The following is a 12804-nucleotide window of genomic DNA, read 5'->3' as shown; positions in this document are numbered from 1 at the left end:
GTTTTTTGTCTTTTTTTAATAAATTTATTTTTTATTCGTGTTCAAAAAAAAAAAAAAAAAAAACAAAGCACCCAGTGCTCATCCCGTCAAGTGCCCACCTCAGTGCCCGTCACCCAGTCACCCCCACCCCCCGCCCACCTTGCCTTCCACCACCCCTAGTTCGTTTCCCAGAGTTAGGAGTCTCTCATGTTCTGTCTCCCTTTCTGATATTTCCCACTCATTTTTTCTCCTTTCTTCTTTATTCTCTTTCACTATTTCTTATATTCCACAAATGAATGAGACCATATAATGTTTGTCCTTCTCCGACTGATTTATTTCACTCAACAGAATACCCTCCAGTTACATCCACATCGAAGCAAATGGTGGGTATTTGTCGTTTCTAATGGCTGAGTAATATTCCATTGTATACATAAACCACATCTTCTTTATCCATTCATCTTTTGATGGACACCGAGAATATATTATTTTAAAAGAACACTTGCAAAACAAAAAAAAAAGCAGAGCCTAGACACTAGATAATCATCAGCCCATAAAACAACTCCATGAGGATTAGAAAAAGAAGACATACCTTTTATGAAACACTTTACTTCTGTCTCTCAGAATACTGACATAATGCACTGCTCTGGTTAGAATAAAACCCTCTACTGCCATCTGACAGAGAATTTTTATAAAATACATGCAAGCTTATGACAGATACTGGGTGTATGGTGCCCTTAAAGATGTGCACTAAACTGCATGCTCACCCTAACTGGGTGGCCTGATGGTGTTCACTGAGGAGTTCTTTGGTCTGATTCTCCATTTTGCCCAGGATGCTTTTTTCATCTTACTCTTCCAAGTCACATAGAAGCATCTTTTTTGTCTTGATGCAATGGTAAAAAAATTGAGCAAAAAAAATAGTTTATCAGCCTCTCCCATAAGAAAAGACATAAGCATCTAAAACGTAGAGGCTTCCTATCTTTTTTCTATATTAGAGAAACTGATTTAGAATCTGTAGGTGACTTACAATCTGCAGATTTGAGTGTTACCTCAGCTATGTGTCACCTTTCTGCCAGGTGAATGTCTACAAGTCACTGTACCTCTGAGTATTCAGTATCCCCAGCCTATGCACCTCATACCAGAACCCTGATCCTGAGAACTTGGAAGCACTTGCAAAGCTGCTGGAATGAACCACACATTACACACACACACACACACACACACACACACACACACACACACACGGTAGTTGCCACACCAACATGTTCTCCTCTGATTCCTAATTACTCATTAATCAGACTTATTTGAGCACCTGTTACCAAACCAGGCTCTATGTCAGATGTTGAGGTATAAGTATGAAGAAAACTGTACCTGTATATTTAACTTGTATTTTTTTGCCAGACCAAATGTTATCTGAGAGTAAAGACCTTATGTTAAGTTTATCTCTACAACACATAGTTGCAGAACAGCTCCATGACCATCAGGTGTGTAAAATGAGATTTTTTCTGAGCTAAGGAATTTTAAGAATAAATCTGTGCATATGGCCATAAACATGATAGCTTATATCACAAAGAGTCACTCACAAGGACACAGGACTCCTGGCTTGGTGATGATGACTCACTTGCAGAAGGAATTGGAATTTAGACAAGTGACACTTCATAGGAACAAATCCTGTGACAAGATTGTCAAAACAGTGACAATAATTGCAGAGTGGCTGCACCAGTTTACATTCCCATCAATAGTACAGGAGGGTTCCCCTTTCTCCACATCATCTCCAACATTTGTGGTTTCTTGCTTTGTTTATTTTCCCCATTCTCACTGGTGTAAGGTGGTATCTTATTGTGGTTTTGATTTGTATTTACCTGATGGCAAGTGATGCGGAGCATTTCCTCATGTGCTTGTTGGCCATGTCTATGTCTTCCTCTGTGAGATTTCTGTTCTGTCTTTTGCCCATTTCATGATTGGATTGTTTCTTTGGTGTTGAGTTTAATAAGTTCTTTATAGATCATGGAAATTAGCCCTTTATCTGATACATCATTTGCAAATATCTTCTCCTATTCTGTAGGTTGTCTTTGAGTTTTGTTGACTGTTTCTTTTGCTGTACAAAAGCTTCTTACCTTGATGAAGTCCCAATAGTTCATTTTTGCTTTTCTTTCTCTTGCCTTCATGGATGAATCTTGCAAGAAGTTACTGTGACCAAGTTCAAAAAGGGTGTTGCCTGAGATCTCCTCTAGGATTTTGATGGAATCTTGTCTTACATTAAGATCTTTCATACATTTTTGAGTTTATCTTTGTGCATGGTGCAAGAGAGTAGTCTAGCTTCATTCTTCTACATGTGGATGTCCAATTTTCCCAGCACCATTTATTGAAGAGACTGTCTTTTTTCCAGTGGATAGTCTTTCCTTCTTTCTTGAATATTAGTTGACCATAAAGTGGAGGGTCCACTTCTGGGTTCTCTATTCTGTTCCATTGATCTATGTGTCTCTTTTTGGGCCAGTGCCACACTGTCTTGATGACCATAGCTTTGTAGTACAACCTGAAATCTGGCATTGTGATGCCCCCAGCTATGGTTTTCTTTTTTAAAATTCCCTTGGCTATTCGAGGTCTTTTCTGATTCCACACAAATCATAAAATAATTTGTTGCAACTCTCTGAAGAAAGTCCATGGTATTTTGATAAGGATTGCATTAAACGTGTAAATTGTCCTGGGTAACATTGACATTTTCACAATATTAATTCTGCCAATCCATGAGCAAGGAATATTTTTACATCTCTTTGTGTCTTCCTCAATTTCTTTCAGAAGTGTCTGTAGTTTTTAGGGTATAGATCATTTACCTCTTTGGTTAGGTTTATTCTTAGGTATCTTATACTTTTGGGTACAATTGTAAATGGGATTGACTCCTTAATTTCTCTTTCTTCAGTCTCATTGTTAGTGTATAGAAATGCCACTGACTTCTGGGCATTGATTTTGTATCCTGCGATGCTGCCAAATTGCTGTATGAGTTCTAGCAATCTTGGGGTGGAGTCTTTTTTTTTTTTTTTGGGGTGGAGTCTTTTGGGTTTTCTATGTAGAGTATCATGTCATTGGTGAAGAGGGAGAGTTTGACTTCTTCTTTGCCAATCTGAATGCCCTTAATGTCTTTTTGTTGTCTGATTGCTGAGGCTAGGACTTCCAGTACTATGTTGAATAGCAGTGGTGAGAGTGGGCATCCCTGTCTTATTCCTGATCTTAGGGGAAAGGCTCCCAGTGCTTCCCCATTGAGAATGATATTTGATGTGGGCTTCTCGTAGATGGTTTTTAAAATGTTGAGGAATGTTCCCTCTATCCCTACACTCTGAAGAGTTTTGATCAGGAATGGATGCTGTATTTTGTCAAATGCTTTCTCTGAATCTATTGAGAGGATCATATTGTTCTTGTTTTTTATCTTGCTGATATGATGAATCACATTGATTGTTTTATGAGTGTTGAACCAGCCTTGTGTCCCGGGAATAAATCCTACTTGGCCATGGTGAATAATCTTCTTAATGTATTGTTGGATCCTATTGGCTAGTATCTTGTTGAGAATTTTTGCATCCATGTTCATCGGGGATATTGGTCTATAATTCTCCTTTTTGGTGGGGTCTTTGTCTGGTTTTGGAATTAAGGTGATGCTGGCCTCATAGAATGAGTATGGAAGTACTCCATCTCTTTCTATCTTTCCGAACAGCTTTAGTAGAATAGGTATGGTTTCTTTTTTAAACGTTTGATAGAATTCCCCAGGGAAGCCATCTGGCCCTGGACTTTTGTGTCTTGGGAGTTTTTTGATGACTGCTTCAATTTCCTCCCTGGTTATTGGCCTGTTCAGGTTTTCTATTTCTTCCAGTTCCAGTTTTGGTAGTTTGTGGGTTTCCAGAAATGTGTTAATTTCTTCTAGATTGTCTAATTTATTGGTGTATAGCTGTTCATAATATGTTTTTAAAATCGTTTGTATTTCCTTGGTGTTGGTAGTGATCTCTCCTTTCTCATTCATGATTTTACTAATTTGAGTCTTTTCTCTCTTCTTTTTTAATAAGGCTGGCTTATGCTTTATCTATCTTATTAATTCTTTCAAAGAACCAACTCCTGGTTGCCCTATTTTTTGGCATATAGCTGCTAATAATATCTTTAAAAAATCGTTTGTGTTTCCTTTGTATTCGTGGTGATCTCTTCATTTTTCATTCGTGATTTTATTAATTTGAGTCTTTTCCATTTTGTTTTTAATAAGGCTGACTAATGATTTATCTATCTTATTAATTCTTTAAAAGAACCAACTCCTGGTTTTGTTGATCTGTTCCACAGTTCTGTTCTCTATTTCATTGAGTTCTGCTTGAATCTTTATTAACTCTCTTCTTCTGCTGGTTGTAGGTTTTATTTGCTGCTCTTTCTCCAGTTTCTTTAGGTGCAAGGTTCGCTTGTGTATTTGAGTTTTTTCCAGTTTTTTGAGGGACGCTTAACTTGTGATGTATTTCCCTCTCAGGACTACTTCTTTCTGATCCCAAAGATTTTGAACGATTGTATCTTCATTCTCATTAGTTTCCATGAATCTTTTTAATTCTTCTCTAATTTCCTCATTGCCCCTCTCATCTTTTAACAGGATGCTCTTTAACCTCCACATGTTTGAAATCCTTCAAAATTTCTTCTTCTTATTTAGTACTAGTTTCAATGCGTTCTGGTCTGAAAATATGTGGGGACAATCTCAATCTTTTGGTATTGGTTAATACCTGATTTGTGTCCCAGTATGTGGTCTATTCTGTAGAAAGTTCCATGTGCAGTTGAGAAGAATGTGTATTTAGTTGCATTTGGATGTAAAGTTTGGGAAGGGAAACAGGCATTCAGATCCAGGAGATAGATTTCTGAAAATATTTGTGAAATCCATCTGGTCCAGTGTATCATTTAAAGCTCTTCTTTTTTTTGGAGATGTTGTGCTTAGAATATCTATCAATTACAGAAAGCACCGTATAAAGTCTCTGAGTATTAGTATATTATTATCGAAGTATGCCTTAACTTTGGTTATTAATTGATTGATATACTTGGCAGGTCCCACATTTGGGGCATAAATGTTCATGATATTTATGTCCTCCTGTTGGATAGATCCTTTAAGTGTGATATAGTGTCCCTCTTCACCTCTTACTACTGTCTTTGGGATAGTTTAATTTATCTGATATGAGGCTTACTCCCCCTGCTTTCATGAGGATGATTTGAATGGTAAATGGTTCTTCAACCTTTCATTTTCAGGCTGTAGGTGTCCTTCAGTCTAAAATCAGTCTCTTTTAGACAGCCAATTGATGAGTCTTGCTTTTTTATCCTGTCTGAAACCCTGTGCCTTTTTTTTTTAATTTTTATTTATTTATGATAGTCACACAGAGAGAGAGAGAGAACGGCAGAGACACAGGCAGAGAGAGAAGCAGGCTCCATGCACCAGGAGCCCGATGTGGGATTCGATCCCGGGTCTCCAGGATCGCGCCCTGGGCCAAAGGCAGGCGCCAAACCACTGCGCCACCCAGGGATCCCACCCTGTGCCTTTTGATGGAATAATTTAGCCCATTAATATTCAGAGTTACTATTGAAATATATGAATTTAGTGTCATCATAATACCTATTCAGTCCCTGTTTTGTGCATTATTTCTTTGGACTTCTTTCTTTCACAGAGTCCTCCTTAACATTTCTTGCAGAGCTGGTTTGGTGGTTACATATTCTTTCAGTTCCTGCCTGTCTTGGAAGCTCTTTATCTCTCCTTCCATTCTGAATGAGAGCCTTGCTGGATAGAGTATTCTTGGCTGCATCTTCTTCTCATTTAGGACCCTGAATATATCCTGCCATCCCTTTCTGGCCTGCCAGGTCTCTGTGGAGAGGCCTGCTGTTAACTAATACTTCTCCCTATAAAGGTTAGGGATTTCTTGTCTCTTGCTGCTTTAAGGATCTTCTCTTTATCTTTGGAATTTGCAGGTTTCACTATTAAATGTTGAGGTGTTGAATGGTTTTTATTGATTGGGGGTGGCGATGGGAAAATCTTTTTCCTGGATCTGAATGCCTGTTTCCCTTCCCAAATTAGGGAATTTCTCAGCTATGAAATGTTCAAATACACTTTTTGGTCCTCTGTCTCTTTCAGCATCCTCTGGAACCCCAATTAAACGTGGATTTTTCCTTCTGAGGCTGTAATTTATTTTAACCTTTCCTCATGATTTTTTAATGTTTTTTCTCTTTTTCCTCATCTTCCTTCCTTTCCATCAACTTGTCTTCTATGTCACTCACTCTTTCTTTTACCTCATTAACCCTGGTCGTTAGGACCTCCTGTTAGGATTGCATCTCATTTAAGTGATATTTAATTTTGGCCTGTTTGATCTAAATTCTGCAGTCATGAAGTCTCTTGAATCCTGTAGGCTTTTTCCAGAGCCACCAGTAGCTTCATAATTGTGCTTCTGAATTGGCTTTCTGACATTGAATTGTAATCCAAATTCTGTAACTCTGTGGGAGAGAGTACTGTTTCTGATTCTTTCTTTTGTGGTGGGTCTTTCTAGTCTTGACTTCTTTCTAGTCATTTTGCTCAGTGCAGAGTGGCTAAAAACACGTTTTACTGGAAAAAGGAAGGAAAAAAAAGTGAGAAAAAGTGGAAACAGACAAACAACCCCCGCAAAGTATAAAAAACAAAAACAAAAACAATAAAAACAAGGAGGGGTATCCTCTGGTTCTATATACTGTAAATCCATCTACTTTTCCTGGAGTTTTCCAATGCTGTTCGGTTGAGAACTTGCTCTTCCCCTGTCCTTCCAGCTGGTGTTCTGGCAGAGGTGCCTGCTGTGCTGATTCTCAGGTGTGTGCACCTGGGGGAGCTGCCTCGCCCCCTGCCAGGTGCATGGCTCAGTGGGAGCTATTTATCCTGAGGCCCCTGTTCCCTGGTGGCCCTGTTCCATCCACACACAGGGTAATGCCAGCAGGAACAACCACACTGTCGGTGACCAGTTCTCTAGCTCTCGAGTCAGCTCCCACATTAAGTACCACAGGCACACTCGGCAGTGGCCTGGGTGCTCCGGGGGCACTGATCTGCACAGCTTGGGGGCGCCCAGTGGCAGTGTTGTCCTCACTGTCCTGTGCCCTCCCCAACTCTACCTGTCCCGCGGAGAGTGCAGGATCCTGGGAAGTGTCTCCCACGCTCTGGGATCTGGGGCCTGTGCTGCTGGAATTGTGCTCCCAGGGCCATGAAATCTCCTCCACGTGGAGCCACCCCTGAGCTTTTCTGGAGGCCCCATTGGGTGTAGCTCCAGCCCTTTTCGGAGCTCGTCCCACAGTCTGTGGTGCTGAGCTCTTCCCTGGGATGCACTTCCTCTCTTAGTGACCCCAGAAACCTGGGGGCTCTACTGCCCCCCTCTGATCCTGCCCCACTTCACTGCGAATGCCTTTCCATCCAGGAAGATTTTTAAAATTCCTGCTTCTCCGGGACTGGGCTCTCCTGTCCTGGAGGCATTTGCTGCCCGACCTTAGCCCAGTTCCTTAGGGGGCCTCTCCCCAATTGGATTATTTTTATTTTTTTTCTGTCTTCCTACCTTGTTAGAAACATGAACTCTTCTCTCTGTAGCATTCCAGCTTTAAATCTCAGGCCGAATTCATAGGTTTTCAGGATAATTTGAAAGTTATCTAGTTAAGTTGGTGGGGACAGGTGACTTGGGGACCCTACTCTTTCACCATCTTGCCCCGCCCCCTCCTGATAATGTTTTTACATGGGATCTTTTTAATATTTCATTTTCAAATTATTGCTAATGAAAAGTACAATTAATAATAATTAATATAACTATTAGTGCTAATTATATAAAACATGTTGACTTTCAGCAATCTTGCTAAATTCCTTATCTGTAGACTTTTTTTTTTAGTGTAATCATGTTTTCTGGGAATAACAAGAGCTTTATTAATACTACTTTCCAAACCTTATATGTAACAAATATTTTACTTTTGGAATAATTTTAGAAAAAGTTGCAAATATAATATCAAGATCACCTATCCACCTTCCTCTAAAGTTAAAATCTTCCATAACTATGACATATTTATTGCAACTAAGAAACCAATAGTATGTTATTGTTGATTAAAATCTAGACTTTGTTCAGATTCCACCAGATTTTATGCCAATGTTCTTTTTCTGTTCCTGGATCTAATTCAGAATATGATATTATATTTACTTTTTTCAGTTTTTTAAAAATTTTTATTTATTTATTTATGATAGTCACAGAGAGAGAGAGAGAGAGAGAGAGAGAGAGAGACATAGGCAGAGGGAAAAGCAGGCTCCATGCACCGGGAGCCCGACGTGGGATTCGATCCCGGGTCTCCAGGATCGCGCCCTGGGCCAAAGGCAGGCGCTAAACCGCTGTGCCACCCAGGGATCCCCTTTTTTCAGTTTTTATTTTAATTCTAGTTAGTTAACATGCAATGTTATATTAGTTTCAGGTGTACATATAGTGATTCAACACTTCCATACCCTGTGCTCATCACAAGTGCCTTCCTTAATTCACTTCCTTCACCCATCCTCCCACCTACCTTCCTTTTGTAACCATCCATTTGTTCTCTACACTTAGTTTCCTTGATATCCCTTGGTCCATGACAGTTTCTTAACCTCTCGTGGTCTTTTATGACATGATAGTTTCATGACCTGACTGGTAAGTCAGATGTTTAGTAAAATGTTCTTCAACCTGGATTTGTCATATTTTTATTTCATTATATGGGTTTATGAGTTTTGGGAAAGAATTCCACAGAAGTTAAGTTCTCTCATCATTATATTACATCAAATGTACATGATATCAACCCGATCTACAATTGATGATGTTAACCTTGATAATTTTGTTAAAGTAGCTCTCACTAGGCTTTTCCACTATAAAAATATTCTTTCTCCTTTTTCAATACTCCATTTTTTGGACATGATTCACTAAGACCAGTCCATGCTCAAGATGGAGGACAGGAATGGACATTAAGGTCCACTTCCTAGAGAAGACAGTAACTATTCATAATACTTGAAATACTTCTGTAAAGATTTATCTCTTTCCCTAACTTATTTACTTATTTATTTAATAATTTATAACAGTGTAGACTAATGTATATTTATTTTATATACTGGGTTGTAATCCAACGCTGTGCTATTTCTTTTGTTTTAGATTGACATTGGTGTCTTTTTGATGTGCCTCCATCCTTTTAGTTTTTAAATCACTTCCTTGATTTCTGGTACTACAAGATACTCCATGCAATCATTATATGTTTTATGGTTATCTCTTGCCTCAGTGCACAGGCTAGAATCTCCAGTATGATTTTGAATAGCAGTGGCAATAGTGGGCTTTTATTCTAATCTCAAGGAAGCTCTTAAGATATTTTCATATTCAATACAAAATAACGTATCTGATTAAGAAAGTTTTCTCTATTTCTATTTTTTAGTTTTTTAAAGACATGATTAAATAGTTCAAATTTTATTTTATTTTTTTAATAATAAGTTTATTTTTTATTGGTGTTCAATTTGTCAACATACAGAATAACACCCAGTGCTCATCCTGTCAAGTGCCCCCCTCAGTGTCGGTCACCCATTCACCCCCACCCCCTGCCCGCCCTTCCCCTTCCACAACGCCTAGTTCGTTTCCCAGAGTTAGGAGTCTTCATGTTCTGTCTCCCTTTCTGATATTTCCTACCCATTTCTTCTCCCTTCCCTTCTATTCCCTTTCGCTATTATTTATATTCCCCAAATGAATGAGACCATATAATGTTTGTCCTTCTCTGATTGACTTATTTCACTCAACAATAGGTCAAATTTTAAAAACAAGATGAAAAATTTTCTTTTAACATGTATAATTATGTTAATTTATTTTCAATTATTAAACCAACCTTGAATTTCTAAAGGAACTTAATTTGATCATGATATGTTTTTCTTTGTGTGTATATCAGTAGATTATGTTTGCTAATTCCATTATTTTCATTTATTTTTAAATTGTTTTCAAATGTTTTTTCTTTCAAGAGTTTCAGTAACTTTTTATTTATTTTATCTTGTAAAAGATTTTATTTATTTATCCATGAAAGACACACAGAGAGAGGCAGAGACATTGGCAGAGGGAGAAGCAGGCTTCCTGCAGGCAGCCTGATGCAGGGTTCAATCCCAGGACCCGGGGATCATGACCTGAGCCAAAGGCAGATGCTCAGTGGTTGAGCAATTAAAATGTATTTTAATTATATATTCATAAAATATAATATTGTTATATAGAAAAAATAAAAGAAAAATGAATGAGAGAATGATATAACAAATTTCATTAGCTCATCACCCAGGTTCAGAAATTATAAATTCATACTAAAATGTCTTTTCTGAAATCCCATAAATCCTCTTAACATGAACACACATGCAAAATTATGTTTATATAAACTGCAGAGAATTTTTGGCCTTTTAATTAATTTAGTTGAGAATAGCTTTTTTCTATTGGGTTATTTTCCTTTTCATAGGAAAAGCTATGACTTGTAGCCTATATTAGGTTCAAAAATAGCTGTAAATTTACATTGGCCTTTCCTGAACAGCCTATCTAAAATAACATCTCCTGTCAAGCTCTGTATTCCCTTACTTGCTTTATTTATCTCTAAGGCACTTGCTAAAATCTGAGTCTTATTAATATATTTATTTGTTTATTAATTATTGTCTGTCTTCCATATGAAATAAGGCTATTGTCTGAGTTGTTTCCTACAGATTTTCCAGTCACCAGAACAGCATCTTGTACATAACAGACATTCAATAAGTATTTGTTGGATGAACTAATTTATTTGTACTACATAGATATGCTAATCTGCATATACTAAGGTCTTATCACTTATTTCATATATATCTAATTTTTATAAGTTTATGATACCTTTTGGTGTACAGGTGTATTTAATTTTAATGCTGTCAAACTAATAAATATTTTCTTTTATGATTGTTTACTTAAAATCTGTCCCTATCCTGAGAATATAAAAAAAATTCTATATGTTTTTGTAAGGATGTATTTATTTTTTTTAAAGATTTATTTATTTATTTATGATAGACATAGAGAGAGAGAGAGAGGTAGAGACACAGGAGGAGGGAGAAGCAGGCTCCACGCCGGGAGCCCGACGCGGGACTCGATCCCGGGACTCCAGGATCACGCCCTGGGCCAAAGGCAGGCGCCAAACCGTTGAGCCACCCAGGGATCCCCTGTAAGGATGTATTTAATTTTGCATTTCACAGATTTTTCTATCTGATACATTTTTATAGATGGTGTCTATCAGAAATCTTCATTTTTTCCTAAATGGATAATCTGGATCAATTTTTTTGTTTGAATTTTTTTTGAATATTAAGCAGTTTATTTTTTTGAAACATATATATTTTTTATTTTTTTAAAATGTTTTATTGGAGTTCAATTTGCCAACATACAGTGTAACACCCAGTGCTCATCCCATCAAGTGCCCCCCTCAGTGTTGTTCAATAATTTATCTTTTGCCTATTGATCTGCAATGCCATTTCTTCACATTTGAGGTTGTATTTTCTTTTAGTCTATTTGTTGTCTCTATGCCATGACCATACTGTTTTAATTTCCATAGCTTCATTATAGGCTTTGATAGGTTTTAGCTAGTCAGTGCCCACAGACTTTGATTCCTGTGTTAGGGGTCCCCACTCAGTTACTGTTTATTACAGTAGAAAGGTACAGATTAGAATCATTAAAGCAAAAGGTACGTACAACAGAGTCCAGCAGTAGCTAGGCATGAGCTTCCAGTTGTCCTTTCCCCATGGAGTTACAAAACATTACTTAGTTCTTCCTTAGGCACCAGAAACCTTTATATGTAATAAGATGTGAATAGAATATTGTCAACTGGGAAAGTTTACATAAGCTTTGGTGTCCAGGGTTTTTATTGGTGTCAGTAACATAGACATGAACAACCCACATGACTGACCTTAGGTGCTCAGTCTCCAGTGGTCTCACCCCTCTGAAATCAAAGTGATACCATATGGCCCAAAGCTCCAAGCATACAAAAACAAATGTTCACTGTGAATCACAGTGTTAGCATGTACCATCTGGTACCGTAAGTGTACAAAGACATACTAGGCAGCCAATTCCAAGGGCTCAGAGGAATATTCGTGGTTTGGGTATTCAGGCTGCCAAATTAACCCTTTACTGCAGTTCTTCTTATTCAAAATTATTTTATTTTTTTTTTTATTTTTTATTTTTTTTTCAAAATTATTTTAATTTTTCTTGGCCTTGTGTTCATCCATATGAATTTTAGATTCGTCCTTTTGAGTTCAATGAAATATCCTGTTGGGATTTATATTTGAATTACATTGTATTTAATGATTAAATATCTTTGTGATATTTAGATCTCTAAAGCAAAAACTTCATTTTATTTTTTATTTATTTTTGTCTTGACAGAAAATGCTGTACATATTTCTCCACAAAGTATAGCATATGTATGTTACATTTATTTTTAGGTATATAATTTTCTTGTGGGTGTATTAAATTATATACTATAATTTTTTATTGAGGATATTTGCATACCTTTTTATAAGTGAGCTTGGTCTGTAATGCTTTGTTTTTATACTTATCCTGTATTTCTCTATTCCTTTTTATTTCATTCTACTCTCTAGAACAGATAATGTAAGACTTAAAAGTATCTGTTTTCTAAATATAACTTTTTAGCAACATAATTTGGTACTTTTATTTTTCATTTTTAAGTATTGATTTAATTAATTTAATTTAGTAGGTTTATTAAAGCTTTCTACGTTATGTAATTATTTAAGATATTTTTCTAGGAAATAGGTCACTGAAGTTTCAAATTTATTCTACCAATTTATATTTC

The sequence above is a fragment of the Canis lupus genome, chromosome 2 (assembly GCF_048164855.1).
Source record: "Canis lupus baileyi chromosome 2, mCanLup2.hap1, whole genome shotgun sequence".
Lineage (NCBI taxonomy): Eukaryota > Metazoa > Chordata > Mammalia > Carnivora > Canidae > Canis > Canis lupus.
The sequence above is the reverse complement of the archived record's forward strand: the minus strand, read 5'-3'. Positions refer to the sequence as shown.